This window comes from Agelaius tricolor, unplaced genomic scaffold, assembly GCF_023055355.1.
Source record: "Agelaius tricolor isolate 1412-34295 unplaced genomic scaffold, bAgeTri1.0.p SCAF_42, whole genome shotgun sequence".
NCBI lineage: Eukaryota > Metazoa > Chordata > Aves > Passeriformes > Icteridae > Agelaius > Agelaius tricolor.
The window spans coordinates 3,259,439-3,286,113 of NW_027269302.1; the positions used below are offsets into that span (position 1 = coordinate 3,259,439).

General features: G+C 51.6%; 1 pseudogene; it reads right to left on the reverse strand.

The window, feature by feature from the left end:
* Positions 1-21,017, reverse strand: part of LOC139603950 (zinc finger protein 271-like) — an 82,555-nt pseudogene extending 61,538 nt beyond the window's left edge.
* Positions 21,018-26,675: the final 5,658 nt, after the last annotated feature.

The following is a 26,675-nucleotide window of genomic DNA, read 5'->3' on the forward strand; positions in this document are numbered from 1 at the left end:
CAGAGTGTCCCATCACAGTTGCCGCCCTTGGCCTGAGCCCGCCCCTTTCCCCTCATGATTCCCACCCTTTTGTCGCCCCCTTTCCCCTCAGGGTTCGGCCTTGGGGAATGGAGGAGAAGGAGGGAGGGAGGAAGAGGCCGAGCAGCCGCAGCACAAGAGGAGAGGAAGAATCTCGTGGCCCGGGCTCTCCCTGGAGTCGCCGCAGCCCTGGGAGCATCGCCCCCCATCCCACAGGTGCCCGGGCAGGGGGAGCTGGGCCCAAATATCCCAGGGGTTGCCTGGGTTTGGGGTTTTTTGGGGGGGATGTTTGGAGCTGGCAGGGCTCCAAAGCTGAGCCGCAGATGGCCCTCGGGGGGACATCAGGGGGACACCTGGGAGGTGTTTTTGGGGGTCCTGGGGCCAGGAGTGGCTGCTCCCAGTATGAGCCCAGTTGGTCCCCCCGTGTGCTTCCAGTTTCCTCAGCACTCCCAGTATGAGCCCAGCCGCTCCCAGTATGACCCCAGTCATGCCCAGTATGGGCCTATGCACTCCCAGTATAATCCTGGCCACTTCCCATCACTCCCTGCATGATTCCAGTTCCTCCCAGTATGAGCCCAGTCCCTCCCAGTCCTTCCCTATGATGATGCAAATTGTTCCCAGCACAGTCCCAGTTGCTCCCAGTTCCTGCCACTTTCATCCAGTGTGTTCCCAGTTCTCCCACTTCTCCCCTAGCATAGTCCAAGGCACTCCCAGTATGATCCCAGTCTCTCCCAGCAGGGCCCCAGTCACTCCCACTTGCCCCAGCGTGCAGCGGGACCCGGCTCCAGGCAGCCACACGGCGGCCACATGGTGCGGGGGGTTGCCAGCAGCTGCTGTTTGCCTTTTTAAATGCCATGCAGTCTTATATGCAAGCAGCTTCGTCTTCCCCGGAGAGGAGGGGGGAGGGAGGCTGCCCGGTTTTTATTTTCCGGATTGGCTGTGGACTCAATGCTTTCAGTGTTGTTTGTGCTCATTGTAAAGAAGGTAGATTTACGTGTTACAGAAAGCAGATATGGGTGCTAAGTTTTCTGTGGCATAGAGAAGCATGTATACCCTAATTTTAGAAACCCTAAGTAGTGGAAACATTATGATCTCCAAAGCAGTTTTGAAGTGGTTTGTTCGCTGGATATATTTTCATTTCCCTCAGTTTACCCAGCAAAATGTTAATTCTGTCTCTGCCTGGGATAAAATTGGAGCCTTGTTAACAGCAAAGGCAGAACAGGGAGATGGAACAGTGTCTCAATTTTTCCCTGTGTTCCTGGTAATTCGGAAAGAAGTCCTGAAGAGGAATTTGAAAGGACAGCCAGAGCAAATCTCCCCTCCTGCAGCTTCCCCTACCCCTCCCCCCAAACCCTCTGCCCCTGAATTGAGAGAGAGGAGCGAGGCACCCCAGAAATTTCAGGGTACCTGGCACTGCCAATGCTCCCCTGGCCCGCCGCCTCTCTCCCAGTGCCCTGGCCCTGGCAGTTGTGCGCAGGCTGACAGACCATCTTCCCTGCACTCCTCTAACCTAATCCCTGTTACCCCGTTTCAGTGTTCTAACCCCCCCCCCCCCCCCTTTCCCAAAATGGCTGCGACCACATGGTTGGCATTCACAATACTGCTGACCGCATGGCCGGAGCCCAAAATGGCAGCATCCACGTGTTTCAGCCCTCCCCCTACCCTTCTTCTCCCCACAATCCTTTTCGCCCACCTGTCCCCTTCCCCAACCCCTTCCGGTCCCACAACCCCTTCCTTCCATTGGACGCTCCTCCCCCTCTTTTCGAGTCCCCACCCCCTATAATGTCATCCTGTAACCCCGCCCCTGGTTTCCACAGTTGTCCCGCCCCCCTGCCTGTTCCCCACGCCCCCTTGCCCGAGTCCCAAGAGGGTGGGGCCGAGAGCACACCCTCCCCCTCCCAGGGGGTGGGGCCAAGGGCTGGGGGGTGGGGCCGAGGGCTGGGGGGGTGGGGCCGAGGGCTGGGGGGGTGGGGCCGAGGGCTGGGGGGGTGGGCCCTTGCCTGGTTCCCATGGGGCTGGGGCAGGAGGAGGGGGATGTCCCCCCTCCCATTTACCAAGGTGCCGGACTGGGGGGGGCAGAGGCAAGGGGTGTACCCCCTCCCACTCTCCATGGGGGTGGGGTGAAGGGTGCTTCCCCTTCCCAGTGCCCAAGGCAGTGGAGCTGGGGGAGGGGGTGGTCCCCTTCCCAGTTCCCAAGGCAGTGGGGCTGGGGGAGGGGGTGGTCCTCCCGCCGGGTCCCATGGGGGTGGGGCTGAAGGGAGAAATCCTAGGGTCCAAAACAGAGAGGAAGAAGTCATCCCCTTGGTAGCCCCTGTTCAATACACGGGTGGTAGGACCGGTCCTAGAACTTACCAGCCCTTCTCACATCACTCAAAGCGTGAGTTATGTAAAAGTCAATTGGAATTTGGGAGAAATAGTGAAATTTTTAGAAGCATGATGAAAGCTACATTAACATCCCTTGAATTTGTTCCTGCTGACATTGTAGATCTTTTCCCGTGCCTGCTTACCCAGTCAGAGTTCGATCTATGGGAGAGCTCCTGGAAGAGATCTCTCAGAGATATTGTAGAAGAACTTAAGCAAACCCCTCAGGGTGCCAAAGATTTAGAGAATAATAACATTACTTATGAACATCTGTGCGGCGGGGGAGAGTGGGCTAAGCCTGAGTACCAAGCTCGGGTGTTGTCAAAATTCATTCTAGATAAGATTTCATATGCTGCAGATAAGGCTTTTAACCAGCTACCAACTGCTGAAGCTAGTGGTAATTTCCCTTGACATTAAACAGTCTCCTTCAGAAAGTTTCTTGCAGTTTGTCGACCGGCTCCGTGCACAGGTTGAGAGACAAGTACGGGACCACAAGACACCAATGGAGATAGTGAAAGAGATGGCACAGAGGAATGCCAATGAAGTCTGCAGCAGGGTGCTCCTAGGACTGCCTCTCAACCCCCCACCTACACTGGCAGAGATGATCGAAGCGTGTGCTAAGAAGGCAGAACTGTTCGCTGCACGGGAGGTGTGGTCAAGGCAAACAAACCCAGAGACAGTGGCAGCTGTATCTCCAGGAGTGAGGAGGCAACAGATGTCACCAGAACAATTTCAACATGTCATTTGCTTTATATGCAAAAAACCAGGACACTTTGCCCAGGACTGCCCCCAAAGCCAGCAACAAAAGACACCCTTCACACCAAAAAACCCTGATGCCAGCGCCCACCCGCCTGGCGCCACAACATAAATGCAGCGAGGAAGGGGAAACCTCCCTCAAAACAGAACAGGGGGAGGAAGGGAAGCAGGGTGTGGGAAAACAAAATAACCATTTACAGGATAAAATCTGGTGGTCTCACAAGCGTTTCAAGCTTGTGACCACCAAAGCGTTTGCTTTCAGGTCTACCCAGTGGACAACCATTGGAGTGGACCTGCCAGAGGACTTGCAGAGCTTGACAAAAGATCGCACAAGATTGGACAGTGAGTACTTTGTTATTGGGGACACTGCACACACACCCATGGAGATTGAGGTGGCTCCCATGACCATCAAAGGGGACATACCTAACCTCCTTCTCCTGGTGTGCTGTCCACAGCCACCCTTCTTTTTGGCCAAGGGGCAAATCATCGCCCAGGCCATTCCTGTTCCAGCAGAAATTTCAGTAGATGACAAGGCACCAGGTATATACTGGGTAGAAGTGGTTGGCAAGGACAAACCCGTTATGGGATGCAACCTAATGCGTGGAACAGAACATCTTCACGTGGAAGGGTTGCTTGACACAGGGGCAGATGTGACAATCATACCTGAAAGTTTGTGGCTGTCACATTGGGATTTGCAGCCCGTGGCTGGTCAAATCCAAGGTGTAGGAGGATTCACATTGGCAAAGATATCAAAGAGCATTGTGCAAATTGAGGGACCAGATGGAAAATTGGCCAGTGTCTGTCCATTTGTTACTAATTACAAAGCTCCCTCGTGGGGTAGAGACACCGTGTTCCAGTGGGGGGTCAAATTGGTCATCCCTAAGACACTGCGGAATTTTTAGAAGTGGCCACTGTCGAGCGCCTCGCCCACAAATTAACATGGCTGAAAAATGACCCAGTCTTGGTAAAACAGTGGCCACTCAGTAATGAAAATATAGAGGCGGTCGAGGAGCTTGTAGCAAAACAATTGGCTAAAGGACACATTGAAGAGACATCTAGCTGCTGGAATTCCCCAGTCATTGTAATAAAAAAGCCAGGGAAGGATAAGTGGCGGCTCCTCCATGATTTAAGAGAAATAAACAAAAGAATTACGGACATGGGGTTTCTCCAACCAGGGATGCCCTCCCCAACAATGCTCCCCCAAAATTGGCACTTGGCTGTCCTAGACATCAAGGACTGTTTCTTCCATATTCCCCTATACCCAGAGGATGCACCACAGTTTGCCTTCTCGGTTCCCACCACCAACCGAAAAGCCCCAGTGAAACGCTACCACTGGAAAGTATTGCCTCAGGGGATGAAATGCAGTCCATCCATCTGCCAGGGGTACATGGCTTCATTGCTGTCCCCAGTGCGCACCCAGAAAAAAGAGGCAATCATCCTACACTACATGGATGATGTGCTTGTGTGTGCCCCTGATAACATAATACTCCAAGACACACTTGACCTATTGGTTAAAGTTTTAACCTCTGCTGGATTCCAACTGCAGGAAGACAAGGTTCAGAGGATGCCACCTTGTAATTAGTTGGGCTTGCAAATCACTGCGTGGACCATTGTTCCACAGAAATTGGAAATTAAGACTGATCCCAAAACCCTAGCAGATCTCCATTCCTTGTGTGGGTCTTTGAACTGGGTCAGGCCTTGGCTGGGTCTCACCAACCGGGATCTAGCTCCCCTTCTCAATTTACTGAAGGGAGAGAGAGAACTAGCCTCTCCCAGGGAACTGACCCCAGAGGCAAAAACCACCCTCCAAAAAGTGCAGAAGGCTTTGGCCGAGAGGCAGGCTCATTGTTACAAGCCCAAGCTGCCTTTTGAATTCGTTGTTTTAGGGAAGTTACCACACATACACGGGTTGATATTCCAGTGGTTTGAAGTACAAAGAGATCCACTTCTAATCATAGAGTGGGTTTTCCTCTCCCATCAGCGATCCAAAACCATCACACAGCCACAGGAGCTAACAGCTCAGCTGATCTGGAAGGCCAGGTTCAGATTGTGTGAGCTGGTTGGTTGTGACTTTCAGTGTATTCACCTTCCAGTCCACCTTGCTAAGGAGGGAAAGAGCTCTCCCAAGAGGTTGACCAAAAAGAGGTTCAACGACCTGCTCCAGAGCAATGCCAGTCTCCAGCTATCCCTGGACAGCTACATCAGTCCAGGCCCTGTCACACAAGCTGTTCAATGAGGAATTCCACCTCATTGCTCCTGAGAAAAGGAGTTGTAGGCCACTCAAGGCACTTACAGTGTTCACTGATGTGTCCGGAGCATCCCACAAGTCGGTGATGACTTGGAGAAATCCCCAGACCCAGCACTGGGGAGCTGATGTTGAGTTTGTGGAGGGGTCACCCCAGATCGCTGAACTGGCCGCAGTTGTGAGAGCCTTTGAGAAGTTTTCGGAGCCAATTAATTTGGTTACTGATTCAGCCTATGTGGCGGGAGTAGTGTCCAGGGCAGAGCAGGCAGTTCTCAAAGAGATTGAGGATGGCCATCTCCACAGGTTACTCTCAAAACTAATTCATTTGGTTTCACAGCGGGAGCACCCTTTCTGTGTGATGCATGTGAGGTCAAACACTGATTTGCCAGGTGAGGTCGCAGAAGGTTTCGCAAAGCAGATTCCCTTGCCACCCCAGCAGAAATGGCACGCCTTCCAGACGTCTTTCAACAGGCAAAGCTAAGTCACCAGCAATACCATCAAAATGTTCCAGGTCTAATCCGTCAGTTCCAGTTAACACGCAGTCAGGCTCGAGCCATTGTGGCCACCTGTCCCAGTTGCCAGCTTCAGGCAGTGCCATCCCTGGGTGTTGGGGTTAACCCCCGAGGCCTTGGGAGCTGCGAAGTGTGGCAGACAGACATCACACACATTCCCAGTTTTGGTCGCATGAAATACATACATGTCAGCATAGACACATACTCAGGTGCGGTTTATGCCTCTGCCCACGCAGGGGAAAGGGCTGCGCATGCCAAACACCACTTGCTGCAAGCCTTTTCAGTATTGGGGGTCCCTAGGGAAATTAAAACTGACAATGGCCCAGTGTACGCCTCCAAGGAGTTCCTAGAGTTTGTCCAGCAGTGGGGAGTGGAGCATAAGACAGGCATTCCCCACTCCCCCACAGGTCAAGCTGTGATTGAGCATGCCTACCACACGCTCAAAGAGGTCCTGGCTAGGCAGGGCAATTCTGCAGCGTGGATGACTCCACAACAAAAGCTCTGCAAAGCCTTGTTTACCATCAATTTTCTGAATTGTTCATTTGAAAACATGAACCCTCTGGTAATATGTCATTTCAATAATAACAATCAGTTTAAGTTGTCACAGCATCCACCAGTTCTCATTAAGGACCCAGAAACCTGGGAGACCAAGCGTCCTTATGAGCTCGTCACCTGTGGGCGTGGTTATGCATGTGTATCCACCCCCTCAGGCCCTCGATGGATGCCCCAAAAGTGGGTAAAACCTTTTGTCCCCAAAAATCCAGCTCCAGCAGACGGGAATAAGAAGCCAGCAGCTGTCGCTTCCAAGAAAAGACGGCGCTGGAAAAAGAAGGAAGAATCTCCCTAAGACAGTTAGCTGCATTCCGGCAGACCCGTGAACTTGTATGTGTTTTTTACAAAAATGTTTTTTTTCCTTTGTAGAACAGAAAATCTACCTCCCACCTAACCTCACAATGAGCCTTGTCCGAGTTGTCATCCTGTTCACGCTGAGCAGTCTCACAGCTGCGTGGATCGTTCCTCAGCCACGCCAAAACATCTGGGTGAGCCTGGCACAGATGCTCCAACAGGAAAATATATGTCTGTCCACAGCAGCAGCGAAAGACCCAATGTCTAGATTTCCTCCTGCTGCTGCATGGACACGAGTGCCAGGAATTTGAAGGACTGTGCTGCATGAACCTAACATCAAAAGCACCCAACGTCCACACAACTCTCCGAGAAATGAAAAGCCTGATCGGATGAGTCAAGCAGGAATCTGAGGACCGATTCAGTGGATTGTTCAAGGACTGGGGACTCTCGGGGTGGTGGACCTCTACAGTTAGGACAATTTTGTTGGTTTTTGTTGTTCTTTTCCTAGTCATGTTAGCATTGGGGATTCTACATCGCATACTTTTAAAGGCTATCAACCTTTGGTCTCCAGTACCGCAGAAGTCAACCGCTCAGAGTTTGTGGAACTAAAGCAAATTGACAGGCCTGCAAACCATGAGTGGTGGACAAATTCAGCAGCAGCAGCAGAAATAGTCCGACACATTTCCTTTTACTTTTAGTTAACAGAAAAGGTGGAGGTGTTGTAGTGCACTTAATAGCTCATTTAGTTGGTGTTTTTACCCTGGTGATGGGAAAATTTTACTGGGTATGTCAGGTCACGTAGACCGTTTATTCCCCCTTTCTCATCACATGGTTTGTCCCCATACCCCCCCCCCTTAGTGATCTGTCCCACACGTGGTCCCTCCCCTCACCCCTCCCCAATGTTGTCTCATTGGCCACAGTCCTCTTTCCCCGCCCCCATCACCTGGGGCATACAACCCTATGGCAGGTGTGGTTCTGCCTCTTTGCTACCTGGGTGGTCGCTGCCACCAGAAGTGTCCCGTCTCAAGCTAATAAACTGGATACTTGTCTCCATGTGGCAAAGAGCGCTTCTCGTCTTTTATCTTCCGTCTATGCAATTCCGTGTAGGCTTTAATCCTGAGCAAGCCGGACCTGGATTTATATTAGCCCAGAGAACCACAGCTTAAATGCAGCCAGGAACATAGATCAGCCTCAGAAAAAGGTAAGGTGGGAGCTGGGCCACTCTCTGTTGGGAGGAAGGGTCTTGTGGCAGCTCAGAGAGGCTGTGCACATTGCCAGGGAACAGCTGTGTGCTGCATGTGCCCCCTGCAATGAGCTGTACTGCTGCCAGTGCCCCTGGAGCTGTAGGGCTGCTGAGCTGTGGGGCAGGGAGAGGAGCAGGAGGGTGCATGTGCAGCTGAGCCATTCCTAGAGAGCACAGGGCTCTGTGTTCCCTGCTGTCCCAGGGCAGCCCAGAGGCCAGACTGTTCTGTGATAGCTCTGGGGAAGTGGCTCAGGGTTTTCCCCCGGCCTGCCTCAAGTTGCTGCCAGCAGGAGCATGTTTCCCTGTGCAGCTGTTTAGAAGCTTCCAGGATGTCTGTCCCATAAATACAGAGCTTCAGATGCTTTAGGTGTGCTTTTCGGTCTCTGTTAAACTTTTTGTCTCCACTTCACAGATCTGACTGGCTGCAGGCGTACCAAGAAGTTTTCTCTGGACGCTTCTGATGTTCCCTTACCCACAAAGTCATTGCCTCCAGTCCAGAAGAGCTGTCTGTCCTTCAAGTTCAGGAAGAAACTGACGACTGTCCAAAGAGTGTTTGAAGAACAGGATTTATGTTTCAGGTTTCATAGTTAGAGATGTATATATGTTCTGATAGTTTTGAATAAATGTGTTTTGATTATATAATTAAATTTTTATGACATCTTTTTAATTGTGTATATTATATTTTATTTTGATGATTTAAAAAAATTTAAAAAATAAATAAAATTTTAAAAAACCATAGGACTATGTGAGACCATGACCTGGTAGCCTAGAGGTTATGGGAGTGCAACTCACTCGATGTGCCAATGTCTCACCACGTCCTTTCCGCACTGGGCCTCTCCCCTTTAGTTAGTTAATAGATTTCTTAGCAGTTATTCTATTATTGATTAATAAAATAGATCATCAAATCTCTCCGTTGTATTGTTTACCTGTTCTCTTCACTGATGCTCATGGACAAATCCCTTGTTGTTGCAGGTGCATTTGTTTTTCAACCACAGAACAAATTGTTCACAAAGTCTCATTCTCACAATAGCTTCCCATGGGAACTTGTAACTGCTTAGCTGCACTCAGAAGAGATGACAGGCCAGCTATTAGTATGGCAGAATAAGGCCTGATTTCATAAGGCCTTTCTTTTATCATTATCCTACCTGCCGTGACATCTCCCCCTTCTCGTTATATTTAAAAAAGGCTCCTATGTTCTGATGTTGAAACAGCTCACTCTTGTCAGGGCATTATCTCATCAAGGTTATCACTGGTTATCTGTTAGATATGGGATAAGAGAGATAAAAGACCACTTACAATCAACAAAACTTACCAAATTCCATCAAGTCATTAACACAGGGTTTTGCAGCATGAGAAGACAAAAGAATAATGTCCAATGTCTCTTAGGGAAATGGAAAGAAATGACCATTGTTTCCAATCAGTTCAGAAGTATGAGATCTTTGAGCTGGAAATGTTGATCTTTGACACCACTGAATGTCCTCCTGGCTGCTGGAACAGGGAATAACTGGAGAAGGTTCGTAGGAGCTCTGTACCATGAGGATGCCAGGAGGCTTTTGCTGGCAAATTGCCTCTGTCAGTGCCCAGACACAGCCGTGTCTGGCCAGGCCTCCTCCTGCTCCTGCTCTGGCCACAAAGGCTGCAAGGTGATGAGGTTATTTCTCTCTGCACTGGGCCTCATTTTTTCAGAGCTGATCAGTATCTGATGGAATGAACAGGTGACTGCTTTGAGCTGCTGATGATAAAACACAGGCACATCTTCTCCTGAAGGGAATGAATCAATCAGGCTGCACTGTGGTACACTCAATTGGGATTTAGATGTGATGATATTTTTTCCAAATCCTAATGTAAATATTGCATTATTCAAAATGATTCCTTGTCCAAATGTCTCATGTACATAATGCATTATTTGAACGTTCTTAAGGCGTTCATTCCTCTTCTTTTATGTTTTTTAAGAATGAGATGCATGTCTTTTGTTATGAGTATGAAGCAACATCACAGTAAAATAATGCAGTGGACAAGAAACAACAGCAATTAGGAATAATTTGGATACAACAATCAGGAACATTTAAAATAGCAGACAAAGCTAACAACATAGGTGGAATTAGGTAAATAGCAATCTCTGCAATAATGTACTATCATCCCAGAGTCTGCAAACAGCTGACAAACCTCGATTCAGGGGGGACTTGGATCATTATTTCCAGATAATAATTCCCAAGTTCCCTTTAAAAGTAGTCCAACTGTCATGTCTAGAGGGTCAAATTGCCAAGTCAAAGCAACTCAAATTCAGTTTTGATGCAGAAAACATCTGGGTCTGTTGGCAAATTCCCGTCCAGGCAGAGCCAAGGCCTGGCCACCACCCAAGCTCTAAGTGGGAGAGAATTCCCTGAACATCATTTAAAACAAGGCTCTTGAGAACAGCGCTGAGGAGTAAAGGTCTGGGAGTGACAGACTAATGAACCATGCAAGAGCTGTCTCCTCCAAAATTCCCTCAGCACAGAGATGCTTTAAACCCAGCAAACTGTTGGAGTGGTTCTGTAATAATTGGGGCTGCATCTGATTACTGAGAATAGATGTCACAATGCCATCAGTTTAGAGGAGGCTTCCCACCAAGCTGAGATATCATTTCTTGGAACTCTGAAAAATGCTTAAAAATGATGAGACAGCCCTGGGTCAAACCATGGAGGATTTTGGTGGGATTTTGGGCAGATGGTTTGGTGTGTATCCAGAGTGACTTTGGGCAGATTTGGGGCCTGCTTGGGGCAGGTTTGGGGCAGATTTGTTGCTGATGTTGGGGTTTTTCTCCCGTTTCCCCAGTTGTGGGCAGAGCCCCGAAGCACATCCTGTTCCTGCCCCGCTCCCTGAGGAGCCCAAGGAGCTGCTGCTCCCCATGCTCTGCACCCAGGGAGATCTGGGGCAATCCCGGCATCCCGGGCATCCCGGGCATTCCGGGCCCTTTGGGCATTGGGGGATTCTGGGGCTTGGGGGGCGAGAGGGGTGAGGGGGGCTTGGGGCTGGATTGTTTTGGGAAAGTATCAGGATTTTGGGGGGAATGTCTGGATTTTTGGGAAAGAACAGAATTTGGGGGGAGGAAATTCTGGATATTTTAGGGAGGAAATTTCTTGAATTTTAGTGGAATTTTCTGGATTTTTTAGGAGACAATTTCTGAATTTTTTGGGGAGGTCTTCTGGATTTTTCGGGGAGGGATTTCTGGATTTTTGGGAATGTTTCTGCATGGAGAACTGGGTTGGTTTTGGATTTTTGGGGGGGGAGTGTTTCTGGATTTTCTGGGGAAAATTCCTCATTTTTTGGGAATGTTCCAGGATTTTTGAGGAAACATTCCTGGATTTTTTTGGGGAACATATCTGAATTTTGGGGAGAACATTCCTGGGTTTTTGGGGGAACATTCCTGGGTTTTTTGGAGAACACTCCCAGGTTTCTGGAGGAATATTCCCAGGTTTCTGGGGAACACTCCTGCGTTTCTGGGGAACACTCCCAGGTTTCTGGGGAACACTCCCGGGTGTCTGGGGAACATTCCCGGGTGTCTGGGGAACACTCCCGGGTGTCTGGGGCTCTCCTGGCCCCGTTCCCAGCCCAGGTTCCCGGGGTTCAGGAGCTGCCCTGGTGCCCGGGCCCCGCGACATCGCCTGGGTGCAGTTGGAGCCCGAGGTGCAGGCGGGCGCCGCCTGCGAGGCCCTGCAGGGCTTCAGCATCACCCAGAGCAGTGCCAGGAAGATCTCCTGTGCCAAAAAGTGACCCACAACACCCCAAACCCCACCAAAACACCCTCGAACCCAAAACAATGGGCCTGAAATACCCCAAAATCCCAAAAAACTGCCTCAAACCCTAAATACCAAAAATCTGCCCCAAAACACCCCAAATCCCTCCAAACCACCCCAAAATCTCATGGAAGCACCCCAAAATACCATAGAAACACCCTAAACTCCCTCCAGACCACCCCAAATCCCATAGAAACACCCCAAAATCCCAGAAAACTGCCCAAAAAACAGTGCTGACCCTACCCCAAACTCCCCACGTGCCCCCACTCCCCCAGGTAAGATCAGCTCTGCGCAAATCCTCCTTTTTTATCACAAATCCTTTTTTTTTTTTAATCCCAAATCCTCATTTTACCCCCAAATCCTCCTTTTTTCAACCCCAAAATCTCTCTTCATCCCAAATCTCCTTTTTTTTACCCCAAATCCTTCTTTGTGCACCCCAAAATTCCTTTTCCTACCCCAAATCATCCTTTTCCCGCCACAAATTCTCCTTTTTCCACCCCAAATCCTTTGTGTGTACCAAATCCCTTTTCCCATCCCAATATCTCCCTTTTCCATCCCAATTGCCTTTTACCACCCCAAATCTCCTTTTTCCACCCCAAATCCTTCCCTGTTCACCTTAAATCCCCTCTTCCCACCCAGAATCTTTCCCCATCCTGAATCCCCCAATTTCCACCCCAATCCCCCTTTTTTGTCCCAGCATTGTACCCAGGGTCTCTCTGCAGACATTGCACCTGGAGCTGCCCCAAATAAACCCCAAATAACCCCAAACAAACCCCAAACAATTCCAAATAACCCCAAATAAACCCCATTGTGCCCCCGGGCTGAAGTGGGTTTGGGGGAGGGGGGGTTGGGGATTGGGGGAGTCTTGACCCCAAACTTTGGGGATTGGGGGGGTTTGATCTTAAAATTTGGGGTCTGGGGGGTTGGACACCTCGGGTTTTGGGGGTTTTTGACCCCAAACTTTTGGAGTTGGGGATGTTTGAAACCCCAGGTTATGTGATTTGGGGGTTTTTGTTCCCAGACTTTGGGGTTTGGGAATTTTTGTCCCCACGATTTAGGGATCAAGGCAGTTGGATCAGGTTTGACCCCCAAAATTTGGGATCAGGGCAGTTGGACACCCCAGATATTTCAAACACCAAGATTTGAGGATCTGGGGGGTTTGACCCCAAAGTTTGAGAATTTAGGGAATTGACCCCAGGATTTGGGGGGGATTTAACCCCAAAGTTGGGGGATCAGGGGGGTTTGACACCCCAGAGTTTGGGTTCGGGGGGCCTTTGACCCCAAAGTTTGGGTATTGGGGGGTTTGACCCCAAACTTTGGGGTTTGGGGATGTTTGACACCTAAGGATTTGGGATTTAGGGGGTGTTTGACCCCAGACTTTGGGAACGGAGGGGTGTTGGACATCCCAAATATGTCAAACCCCAGGCTTTGGGGTCGGGGGGGATTTCACCCCAATGTTTGGGAACTGGGGAGTGTTTGACACCCCAGGATCTGGGATTTAGGTAAAATTTGGGGTAAAATTTGGGGTTTGAGCTGGGGGGCAGGTTGAGATCCCACAGTTTGGGTTTGGGGGTGTTTGACCCCCCCCCAGTGTTTGAACCCCCAGGATTTGGGGTTGGGGGTGTTGACCCCAGGATTTGGAGTGTTTGACCCCAGTGTTTGCCCCCCCCCCCCCCCCCCCGGGTTTGGGGTCGGGGTTGAGATTGGAGCCATTCCCTTGGAACAGCGGCGGGATCAGGATTGGGAACAGGAACGCAAACGGGAATGGGATCGGGAACGGGACTGTGAACAGGAATAGGAGGGGGATCAGGAATAGGATTGGGATTAGGATCGGGATTGGGATTGGGAACGGCATCGGGATCGGGAACCAGAACAGGAACGGGGAGGGTCCCTGACCCAATCCTGGACCCCAGTGCCAGGGAGAGACCCTGTCCCAGTTCCGGAATGGATGCATCCCCACAATCCCAGACCCCTCCCCATTCCCAGCCCCATGGAATGTCCTGGAACAAGCTGTCCCTTGTCAGACAGTGGGATGCCATGGAACACAGCTGCCACTGGGACACGGCCACTGCCCATGGAACTGAGTGTCCGTGGTGACAGAGCTGGGCCTGATGGAACACTGGAGAACATTGTCACCCAAAGGAATCCCATGGAACCAGGTGTCCATGGTGACACTGGAGAACATTGTTACCCAATGGAATCTCATGGAACCAGGTGTCCATGGTGACACTAGAGAACATTGTCACCCAATGGAATCCATGGAACCAGGTGTCCATGGTGACAGAGCTGGGCCTAATGGAACCTACTGGAACACAGGAGAACATTGTTACCTGTTGGGACCCGGGCTGCTGAGAATTTCAGACTTTCTGAGCTGACAGACACTGACCCCCAAGAGAACACTGCATTTGGCCTGAGGCTGTGGAGAAGGCTCCCAAAATGGAATGATAGAACTGGGATTATGGGTGTGGAGTTTGAATAGAAGGGTGTAATATCACATGGTGGACAACTTGAAGTTTAAGGTTGTAGAATATAGTAATATATATGAAGCAAGATGGAGGTTTTAGGGTGGAGGCTTCTCCTTTTTCTTTGCCTTCTTCTTCACCTTCTTCTTCTTCCTCAACTTCTTCTTTTCCTTCTCCTTCTTCTTCTTCACTGTCTTTTTCTCCTTCTCCTCCTCCTCCTCCTCGGGTTTGGGTGGTACTGTGTAATTGGATAAAAGTCTGCCTTGTTGGGCACAGGTGCTTGTTATTGGGTTAAAAGTAAAAATAATTTAGGTGTCATTTCTTAATTGGATAGTTTATCCTCAAAAGACGTTGTAGAGAGATGGGGCTCCATTTTTACCTTGTTGGTGAAGTGCTGCAGAGCTCACAGCTTGTGAGACTGTTCTAGAGACAAGAGCTAATGAACACCTGAGTCCAAACAAGAAATGCTGTCTTGGGATTTCATCCCGACCTTGGCAGAAAAGAAGCAAAAGAACTGACTGTTACCCCATGGAATCTCATGGAATCAGGTGTCCACTGTTTCACTGTGCAGCCTCAGAGAGTGGTGAGACCATTGTGTCACCATGGAATATCCTGAAACCATGGCTCCCATGTGACAAACCTGGGCTTTATGAAACCAAGGACACCACTGGGATGCAATGGAATCTCAAGGAACCAAGGGTCAACTGTCAACACATCAGCCTCTCAGGAAACCAAGGCAAACACTGTGACACAGAGAGGGGCCTCATGGGACCCAGGAGACCATGGTGACACTGTGGAATCTCATGGAACCAAGTGTGAATTGTTACAGGACCCAGGAGACCATGGTGACACCGTGGTGGAATCTCATGGAACCAAGTGCCCAGAGTTTCATGGCTCAGCCTCGTGGAGTGCTGGAGACCATGGTGTCCCAATGGGAATACATGGAACAAAGGCTCCTTAGTGACACAGCAGGGCCTCATGGAATGCAAGAGATCATACTGATGGAATGGAAACTCATGGAACCAAGGGTCCACTGTTTTACAGTGTGGCCTCATGGAATCCAAGAGACCATTGGGATGGAATGGAAACTCATGGATTCAAGGGTCCACTCTTTTGCTGCGTGGCCTCATGGAATGCTGGAGACCATTGTGGCACCATGGAAACGAATGGCACAAAGGCTCCACTGTGACCCACTACGGCCTCAAGGACACTGCTGTGATACAATGGAATCTCATGGAACCAAGCACCAGTTGTGACAAAGCTGGGCCTCATGGAACCAAGGACACAGCTGTGATGCAATGGAATCTCTAGGATCCAAGGATCAATTGTCAACACATCAGGTTCTCATGAAACCAAGCAGAACATTGTGACACAGGGGAATCTCATGGGAGCAAGGCTCTGCTTTGATCAAGTGGGGCCTCATGGGACACAGGTGTCACTGGGACATTGTCAGGCCTAGTAGGAACAGGACACCACTGTGGCAGACCAAGGCCTCATGGGACCTAGGAGAGCCCTGTGACACAATGGAACCTGATGGAACCAAGGGCCCATTGTGACACGGCAGGGTCTCATGGAACCCCTGTGCCACTGGGACATTGCCAAGGCTGGTGCAAGCAAGGTTCCACTGTGACAAAGGCAGGCCTTGTGGCACCCAGGAGACCATTGTGGGACAATGGAATCTCATGGAACCAAGGCCCCATTGTGACAAAGCGCGGCCTCATGGAAGCCCAGTGTCACTGGGACATCTCCAGCCTTGGAGGAAGCAAGTGTCCATTGTGACACAGCACAGCCTCAAATCACAGGAGAGCAGAGGGATGGAGCCATGGAATCTTGGGGAACCAAGTGTCAATTCTAAACACAGCGAGGACTCATGGACTCACCACTCAGCATTGAGATGCTGCACTTTGTCAAAATGGGGCCGTGCTTCTATGAGGATCCATGGGCCCACAATGTTCTCCTGGGTTCCAGGAGGCCCCGCTGGGTCACAATGGCCCCTTGCTCCCACGAGCCACAGCACAGTCCCCGTTGCCCCTGGGTTCTGTGAGGCCCTGCTGCGTTCACAACTGACACTTGCTTCCATGAGATTCCATTGCATCACAGTGGCCCCCATGTTTCCATGAGGTTCTGCTGTGTCACAGTGGACACTGGGTTCCACAAGAGCTGGCAATGTCCCAGTGGCACCTGTGTCCTGTGGGCCCCACTTTGCCAAAGCAGAGCCTTGGCTCCATGAGATTCCAGGCTGTCCCAATGCTCTGCTGAGTTCCACGAGGCTGTGCTGTGTCACAATGGACACTGAGTTCCACCTGCCCTGGCAATATCCAAGTGGCCCCTGGCTTCCATGAGGCCCCGTTGTGTTTGCAGGTGACACTTGGCTCCCCAAGATGTCATTGTCACGCCGCTCTCCTGGGCGCCCTGAGGCCTTGCTGTGTGTGAGAAATGACCGTTACTTTTAAAATTTTAAGGTTGATTCAGCCTTGAAAAAAATGACAACAAAGGACTGAAACAGGAGAAATCACAGCACAGGGAGCCCTTCCCCACCCTGTGGCTATCAGCCACATGGCTCCTTCACAAATTGGCTGCTCCTCCTTTTAGACTTTTGGTATTGCATCAGGTAATCCTAGCCCCACCCAAAGTCTGTCAGGTAACTCTTTGTGGCCGTCCATTGGTGGAGAATGCTTTCTTGCAACCTGACTGGAGAGCAGGTGTTGCCATGCCTGCCTTCCAGTGACAAACCTGCCCTCCCCAAATGCCCCAACCACCAAGGCCATTACAAGGGGAGGGGAAGAGGACTATGGGGGACAGATGACAATAACATCACTACACATCTTAACACACACATAGGATCTATCTCCTCACTGTGAGACCCAACTATGACATTACTCATCTGTAACACTGTGCAATAATGGAGCCTTGTTCCTACCAGGCCTGGCAATATCCCAGTGGCACCTATGTCCCATGAGGCCCCTCTTGGTCAAAGCAGAGCCTTGGCTTAACAACTGACACGTTCACCCTGCTGTGAAAATGTACAAAGTTTAATAAGGGACAATGGGAGACCAGGACTGTGGAGCAAAGGTTATTACGACCGGGTGCATCTTGGCACTCAGCCAGGAGCCCCCTGTTACCTTCGGGGATCCCCCTGAAATACCTTTCCCCTTACATCAGCCTGTTGCATATTCATACACCCTCATGCATATCCATAAACTACTTTACATATTCCAGGAATGATTTTACATGGCCCCTCCTTGGGTCTGCCTTTTCAGAGCATGTGTGTTTCTTGGCTGTGGTTTTGGCTCCTTCTCTTTATCACCTCCAGTTTTTGGGCCTTGGTGCACTCTGCCTTCAGACGGGGAGTGCTGATAGTTGGCAGATCTGTACAGGTGTCCTCATCCTGGATGCATTGGATGTTATCCCATCCAAGCAGGCAGTTTAACACAAGCAGCTATTTCACTAAACTTAATTATCAACAGAAATAAAAACTGTATCTTTAGAACAAAGTTATTTTAACACCACACATATAAAATCCATTTTAATATCTATGAAAAGCCAATATTATAATATGTATCCATAACTGTCAGTGTTGAGACGGTCACGACACAAAGCAGAGACCTCAAGCGGTCTCAGATAGCAACTCTTTGTTATTGAACATGGCTGACCTTTTATACACTTTCCAATTGTTTATGCTTCTTCTACCCTATTGGCTACAATAAATCAACATACCACTATTGGTGAAAAGGTAGTGACTTAACTAACCTTCTAAAAATACTTCATCCAGCTTCAAAGTTCTTCCTTCAATTCCTCACTTCTCTTGGTCTCCTCTGTTACAGCCTTGGAGAGAGCTCCTTATCAGCTTCTTCTTGCTTCTCAGCTTCTTCTCACTCCTTTAGCTAACAGGCCTGCTGTTAGCCCCTTCCACACAAAACAACAAACCTCTTGCTGAGTGATGGTAGATGTCAGTCCCATGGCCCAGTCCCAGTACTGGGAATTCTGCTCCCCTTACTGGGAATTCCCCTCCCTGTAAGCTTTTTACCCCTCTGTTTTTAAGGTCACTGTTTTTATAGATACAAATTATAATATTGGCTTTTCACAGATATTAAAATGGATTTTATGTCTGTGGTGTTAAAGTAACTTTGTTATTGTCTTGGTTTGAAAAGCCAGGTGTCTGCAAGGGAAGGAAGGAGCCTCCCCTGGAATGGAAAATGCAAACACCCTCCCTCTGAATTGTTATAATTTAGAAATTAAGGGGCTTTCAGGCAAAGATATGGGAATAGGAATAACAGTTCTTTTTTTAAGAAAAATTAAAAATACAAATGCAGCAGTACAAACAAAAAAAAACCACAGACAGAGTCAGAACAGGACCTGACACCCTGTGGGTCAGGTTGTTGGCCGCAGTCCCATTCAGTGGTGGCTGCAGCCCTCCTGAGTGCCAGGTGTGGTTCTGTTGGAGCAGGGATCCTGGAGAAGGGTGGAGTTTTCCTCTGAAGGTCCAGGGGTGCTGTAGATGGACCTGGGAATCTTCTGGGAATCCAGTGGAGAAGACAGCTGCTCCTCTGGGAATCCAGTGGGAAAAGGTTGTTCCTCTGAAAATCCAGTAGGAAAAGGTTGCTGTGGTGTTCCAAACCTGAGATTCTATCCAGGTAGGAATGCTTAGCTCCTCCTGCTGGGCCGAGCATCTCCCAATGGCAGGACGTCATTTTATCAGCCATGCAGTGACACTCAATGGCCCATTAACAGCAGATGATTAATAATTAATGGCCCATTATCAGAAGATATATCCTGTAAGGAGGATTGGTTGTGGAAGAGAGAAACTGCCCAATGAACAGAAGATAACTGCCCCACCACTGACAGATGGCAAACAGAACACACACTTATCTTGCAGTCCAGGACCTGTCCTCACTGGCTGCCCCCATTCTCCAGAGTTCATGGTGTCCAGGGAGGCTGCAGCTGCTGGTGCCGGGAACAAACGAGATAGGTCTGGGTTTCAGAAAGCTCCAGAATCCATTTCTTACCCCGAAAGACAGGGCAAAGGCAGGGCTGTGGGGTTTTTATAGGGTTTCCCAGGGCTGGAGTTCGGGTTTGGGTCAAGGGAAGAGATCTTAGCAACACAAGAAGGGTGAGATCAAATTCCTGCCTCTTAGCAACAAGGGCACTCCACACAGAATGTGTCCCCAAATCCTAAATTCCCCCTCAAACACCTCTGAAATGGTGGGACTTTAGACATCATTGATCACTTTCATTCATTTAACCCTGTTTTGGCAGTTTTTAAGGGATGAAGATGAATCAGAAGAAAATTAAGGCCAAACCAAAAGGAGAAGCAGCCAGGTGTGTTCCCAACCTGGATCACAGGGAATGTGGGTCATCAGGCCTCTGACCAACGTGGCTCCTCAAGTGGGGGATGGAGCTGGAGCAGCACATGAAGCTCTTCCTGCACTCAGGGTACTCGCAGGGCTTCCCTTAGTAGTGGCTCCGTTGGTGTTTGTACAAGTGAGAGTGCTGTGAGAAGCTCTTCCCATACTCCTCACACTCGTAGGGCCTCTCCCTGGTGTGGATGCGCTGGTGGGTGATGAGGATGCAGTTTTGTTTGAATCCCTTCCCACAGTCAGGGCAGCAGAAGGGCCTCTCCTCTCTGTGAATCTGATAGTGCTTGAGGAGACAGGAGCAGGTTTTAAACCTCTTCCTGCATTTATCACACTCGTAGGGCCTCTCCCCAGTGTGGATCTTTTGGTGGCGGATCAGGTAGGAATGCTGGCTGAAGCTCTTTCCACATTTCCCATACTTGTGTGGCTGTTTCCCAGTGTGGATGCGCCGGCGCTGGATCAGATTGGCAGTCTGTCTGAAGCTCTTCCCACACTCACCGCACTCATAGGGCCTCTCCCCAGTGTGCGTCCTCTGGAGGCGGATCAGGGTGGAGCTCCGGCTGAAGCTCTTCCCACACTCCTCACACTCATGGGGCCTCTCCCCATTGTGGATTTGTCGGTGCATGACAAGATGGGAGTTCTGCCTGAAGCCCTGCCCGCAGTTTGGGCAGCGGAAGGGCCTCTCCTCTGTGTACGTGTGCTGGAGGAGATGGGAGCTGGTCTGAAACCTCTTCCTGCACTGATCACACTCATAGGGCCATTCCCCATCATGGATCCTCTGGTGCTTGATCAGGTTGGAACTCCACCTGAAGCTCTTCCCACATTCCGCACATGCATAGGGCCTCTCCCCACTGTGGGTCCTCTGGTGACTGTTCAGGGCGGAGCTCTGGCTGAAGCTCTTCCCACACTCCCCACACTCATAGGGCTTCCTCCCCAGCATGGATCACCTGGTGCCTGACCAGGCTGGGGCTCCGGCTGACGCTCTTCCCACACTCCAAGCATGTGTGGGGCCTCTCCCCATCATGGAGCTGCTCATGGAGCACCAGCTCTGAGCTCTGGCTCCATCTCCAGCCGCCTTCCTGGCCCAGGCTGGCTCTTTCCCCCTCACATCCCCGCCATCTGCGTTTGCAGCCCCTCCTCGTGCTGCATCTCCAGGGCTTTTCCGCCCCGATGGGTTCCTGCGCCGTGGAGCCGCTCAAAACGGCCTCTTCCACCAGGTTCTCCTGCAGGGATTTGTCCTCCCTGCTCTCCGTCCTCCACTCCTGCTCTGGGGGAGGAAGGACAAGGACAGGATGGGATTTGCCTCTGTGCCACAGGCAAGGGCAAGGAGATCCCCCCAGGGCTGTGCTGCAGCCAGGGGCTGTGCTGGGCTGGGAGATGGAAGAGCACAGAGGGGGAAAGGGGCACTGACTTCATCCTCACCTGCCTGGGTGTCCAGGGGCATTTTCCTCTCCCTCACAGCCTCCCAAGGGCTGGAAATGGGAAATCCTGGTTTGGAGATAACAAGGGATGAGCACGTTGAGTTTGAAAGTCCCTCTGCCCAAGTCCACCTCTACAAGTCACCAGCCATCCAGAAAAACCTCCCAAACACCAAGATTCAGCCCTGAAAAAGCCTCCCAGGAGCTGCCCGTCTCTGGTCTCTCCCCTTTGGTGTCCAGGGTTCCACCCTGTCCCAGCTGCTGGGGTCACACTTGGATTGGGGGTCCCCCTTCTCCTCAGTGCCCGCCCTGCCCAGGCTGGTGGCAGTCCCAGCAATCCCAAAAGCTCCCCCCTCTTCGCTCTCCCCATTTCGGGATGCCGGGGCCTTTTGGGCTCCTGGGCTCCCTTCTCCCCTCATTCTCTGCTCTGGGCTGCAGCGGCTCCAAGGAGTCCCCCCTGCCCCTCTCCAGGCTCTTGAGGCTCCCGCCAATGGTGGCGCTCCCCCTCTCTGGGCTCCCCACTTTGGGCTCCTGGGGGACACAGGGCTCTGCTCCTCCAGGCTGCCTCTGCCGGCAGCCGCCACCGCCACCCCCTGATGTCCCCCCGAGGGGCCTTTTCTGCTCAGCCTTGGACTTCTTCATTCTCCAAACATCCCCCAAAAACCCAACTGGGAGTGACTGGGAACATGCTGGTGGGAACTGGGCTACACTGGGACATACTGGGAGTGACTGGAACAAAAGTGAATATGAAAGAGAGCAACTGGAACCATGTGGAGCACAACTGGTTCATACCGGCAGGGACTGGGAGCACACTGGCCTCATCTTTGGATCATACTGGGAGGGACTGGACTAACACTGGGAGGATCTGAGAGGGACTGGGAGCACACCCTGCACATCATCCCCCATACTGGGCCTAACTGGGAGCACGCTGGCAGCAAATGGCATCATACTGGGACTGACTGGGTTGATCTAGGAAGCAACTGGAACCACGCTGGAGGGAGCTGGGACCATACTGGGAGAGACTGGAAGAAACTGGGATTACACTGGGACCACACTGGGAGGGCTGGCATGTGACTGGGATCAAACTGGAGCTTACTGGGATCATATTGGGGTTGAAAGGGAGTGACTGGGATCACACTTTGGGCTACTGGGAGCAGCTGAGAGAAACTGGGATGATGCTGCAAGCAAACTGGAGGAACTGGGAAGGACTGGATGCATGCTGGAGGCAACTGGGATATTCTGGGCATGACTGGGGGATCATACTGGGATAACTGACACCTTACTGGGGCCACTGGCAGTGCCTGGAAATGACTACAGATATGCTGGGGCAACTGGGATATACTGGGAGTGTCTGGAACCACACTGGGAACAACTGGGACCATGCTGGGGGCGACTGGGACCATTGTGGGAGGGACTGGGATCATATGGGGAGTGACTGGGACTATAGCAGGGGCAACTGGGTTCAACTGGGATCATACTGGGAGAGTCTGTAATCCTAGTGGAGTGATGGAACCACACTGGGAACAGTTGGGCCCATGCGGGAGCAACTGGGGGTACTGGCTTCAGACTGGGAGTGACTGGGAGCAACTGGGATTAGGCTGCCAGTGACTGGGATCATACTGGGAGTGGCTACAATCATACTGGGATTAGAGTGGGTGTGACAGGGGGTTACTGGGAGCTACCAGGCCCATGCTGGGAGCATACTGCGGACATAATTAGAGGAACTGGGAGCAACTGGGATAAAACTGGGGGCAAGTGAACCATGCTGAGGTACCTGGGAGTGCCTGGCAATGACTGCGAAAATGTTCAGAGCAACTGGGATATACTGGGAGTGTCTGATACCATACGGGTGGTGACTGGGATCAAACTGGAGTGACAGGGAATGTGCTGGGGGAACTGGGAACACACTGAGGGCAAGAGGGAGTGACTGGGACCCTGTTGGGAGAGACTGGGATCATACTGGGAGTGCCTTGGACTATGCTAGGGGAGAAGTGGGAGAACTGGGAACACTGGATGAAAGTGGCAGAAACTGGGAGCACACCAGGACCGTGCTGGGAGCAAATTGCATCAGCATAGGGAAGGACTGGGAGTGACTGGGCTCCTACTGCAAGCAACAGGGAATGAGGGGAAGTGACGAGGCTCCTGCTGGGATCAACATGGCTCATACCTGGAATGACTGAGCTCATACTAGGAGTGCTGAGGAGACTGGAAGCACACAGGGGGACCAACTGGGCTCATACTGGGAGCAGCCACTGCCCCCAAAAGCACCTCCCAGGGACCCCCCAATGTCCCCCCGAGGGCCATCTGCAGCTGGGCTTTGGAGCCCTGCCAGCTCCAAACATCCCCCCCAAAAAACCCCAAACCCAGGCACCCCCCGAGCTCCCCCTCCCCGGGCATCTGCACGATGGGAGGCAACACTCCCGGGGCTGTGACGACTCCAGGGTTCCCTCTCCCCTCCTCCAGCTGCTTCCTGCGGCTGCTCGGCCTCTTCCTCCTTCCCTCCTCCTCCTCCCCATTCCCGAAGCCCAAACCGTGAGGGGAAGGGGGCAGGGAAAGGGCGGGAACCCTGAGGGGAAAGGGCCGGGCCAAAGGGACGCGTGGTGCTAAAAGGGCCCAGTTTAGTTTAAAATCACCCAAAAGGGCCTCAAATGCAGCTGAAATTAGCCAGGTTTGGCCTAAAATGAGCCAAAGAGAATTAAAATTATCCAAAGAGGTGTAAAATCCAACCAAAGGAGCCAAAAATTGTTCAAACTGGTTTACACCTCCCTTAAACGGCTTAAAATTATCCTTAAATCTCCAAAATGGGTTTCAAATCTTCCCTGAAAATACCTGCTTTGACCTAAAAACTCCCAAAGGAGCCTAAAATCCACCCAGTTTTGCCAAAAATCACCTAAATTGACCTAAAATCACCCAAATGTGCCTGAAACCAACAGAAGAGGACCTCAAATCATCCTAAATGACTTGGTTTGACCTAAAATTACACAATGAAGCAGAAGACCTACTCAAATGAGCCCAAAATCACCAGAAAAATGGATCTAAAATCACTCACACAAAATTAAATTCATCCACATGGGTCTAAAATCATCCAAAGGGATCTAAATTTCCCCCTCAAACCCACCAGATTCAGCCTCAAATCAGCCAAAGGGGCCTAAAATCCACCTGGCAAGGCTGGGAATCCCCGCAAGGGATCCGAGCCCACCCTAACCCTGCCCAGGTTGGCCCAAAATGCCCCCGAGGGGCCGAGCCTGAGGCCGAGCCCGGGATGGGCTCCAGGCTCGCTCCGGGCCCTCCGCGCTCGCTCTGGGGAGTTTTGGCCGTGGCCCCGGATGGGCCTGGGCAGGACTGGGAGGGACCAGGGAGGGCCGGGCAGGGCTGGGGCATTTGGGGCTTTCTTGGGCTGCGGGAGTTTGTGGGGAGTTCAGGGGCGATTATTGGGGTTTTCCGAGAGAAGGATTGGGTTTGGCGGGAGTTGGGGAATTTTGAGGGGTTTTGTGGATTTTGGTAGGTTTTATTGGCACTTTGGGGGGGGGGGGTTTCTGGGGGTGTTTGGGGGTTTATTGTTTTTTTGGGGGGGATTACTGGGATTTTTTGGGATTCTTTGGAATTATGGGGCTTGTTTTGGTTGGTTTTTAGAGGATTTTGTATGCATGGTCCAATTTTACTGGAATTGTGGGGGTATTTAGTGGGATTCTTTGGGGGTTTGGGTGTTTCTGGGAATTTTTTGGGATTTTTGTTGGGAGTTGGGGAGATTTTGCTGGGTTTTTTGGGTGTTGCCAGGACTTATTTCAGTCTGGGGGGCATTCTGTGTGACTTTTTACGGTTTTGGGGACATCTTTTGGGGGATTTCTGGGGTTTAATCAGGATTTTGGGGGGGGTTGTTGGGATTTCAAAACACTTTGTGGGCTTTTATTGGGATTCTAGGGTGTTCTAATAGGTTTTTGTGAGGTTTAGATGGGACTTTAGGGGTTTTATTGGGACTTTTGGGGGTTTTAAGGAGATTATCATGCCTCTCAGCCCTTCCCCACACCCAGGGACTGCCCCAAAGCCCCCCAAAATTCTACTAAACCCCCCCCAAATCCCCTAAAAATTACAAAAAGATCCTCCAAAACCCCAGAGAATCCCACAAAATCCCAGTGCAACCCAACAAAATTTAAAAAACCTCCCAAAACTTTCAATAAATCCCCCCCCCCAAAAAGTCCCAACAACCCAAATAAAATCCCCCAAAATCCTGTACCCCCCAAAACCCAATAATTCTCCCCAAAAATCCCAATAATTCCACCTAAACTCTGAACAAAAACCCCTAAAGCCCAAAAAAGCCACCCCCAAAATCCACCCAAAAATGCCCCAAATCCTCAAAAAAGCCCCCAAACCACTGCCCCACCCCAGACTCGCTGGGGCCTTCCTGGATCAGGGGGCACCGGCCGGTGGAACAGGAGCCACTTCAGGGGGCCCTCAGAGCTTTTTGGGGAGGGGGCACCATGGGAGACACCCCAAAAACGGGGGGGGGGGGGGGGGGGGGAACCCCTGTTGTGCCTCCTTCCCACGAAACCCCCAGACCCTGGTTCAGGGTGGGCCTGGGACCCTCGGGACCCCCAAATCTCCCCCAGGACCCCCAGAGCCCCCCAGTGTTGGCCCAGGAGCACTCTGACCCCCAAACCCTCCCGAAGACCCCCAAAACCTCCCCAGGACCCTCAACCCCCCCAGTTTTCCCCAAAATTCACCCCAGCCCCACCTGAGACCCCCCCCAAATCCATCAGACTGCCCCAAATCCCCCTCAGACCCCTCAATCCCCCCCAAACCCTATGAAAGCCCCTCAGACTCCAACAAATTTCCAGACTCCCCTCAGAATCCCCCCGATTCCCTCAGAACCCCCCAGTTTCTCTTGCAATCCCCCAAAATCCCCTCAGACCCTCCCAATTCCCCTCAGATCCCTCTAAACCCACCTGAGAAAGCTCCAGACCCTCTCAAGCTTCCCCCAAAGCTCCCTAAAGCCCCGTCAGACCCACCAAAGCCCCCTCAGACCCCCTCATTCCCCCAAAACCCACCGCACACCCCTGTATTTCCCGTCAATGCCCCTAAAAATCCCCAGTTTCTCCTCAGACCCACTTCACACCCTCCTCAAACCCCCCCCCCCGCCCCAGTTTCCTTCAGCTTCCCCCTCACAATCTCCTACCTGCGCTGCATGCGCGGGCTCCCCCTGTCAATAGCGGCGCACCCCGCCCCAAACCAACCAATCACCACGCTTCACGTACCCGAGCCAACGAATCACGGTGCGGCTCCTCTCAGCAACGCCCGCCTCCCTCGCGCAGCTCCGGCTATTCAGAGGAGAGCCCACTTCCCCACCGTGGCCGGGACCCTCCGGGATCGGGACAGGAGCGGGAGGGGCCTGAGAGGGAATCGGGGGGGCGAGGGAGGGTCCGGGTAGGTCCGGGGGGGCTTTGGGGAGGGGTCCGGGGGTTTGGGGGGGTCTGGGGAGAGGTACTGGGGGATCTGGGGGGGGGGTGGGAGCCTGAGTTGGGTTTGGGGAGGGGTCTGGAGGGTCCTGGAAGGGTCCAGGGTGGGGTCTTGGGAAGGGTCTGGGGGCTCTCAGGGGCGTCTTGAGGGTGATTTGGGGATCCCAAGGGTCCCAGGCCCACCCTGAACTGGGGTCTGGGGGTTTTGGGGGGAGGGGGCACAACAAGGGT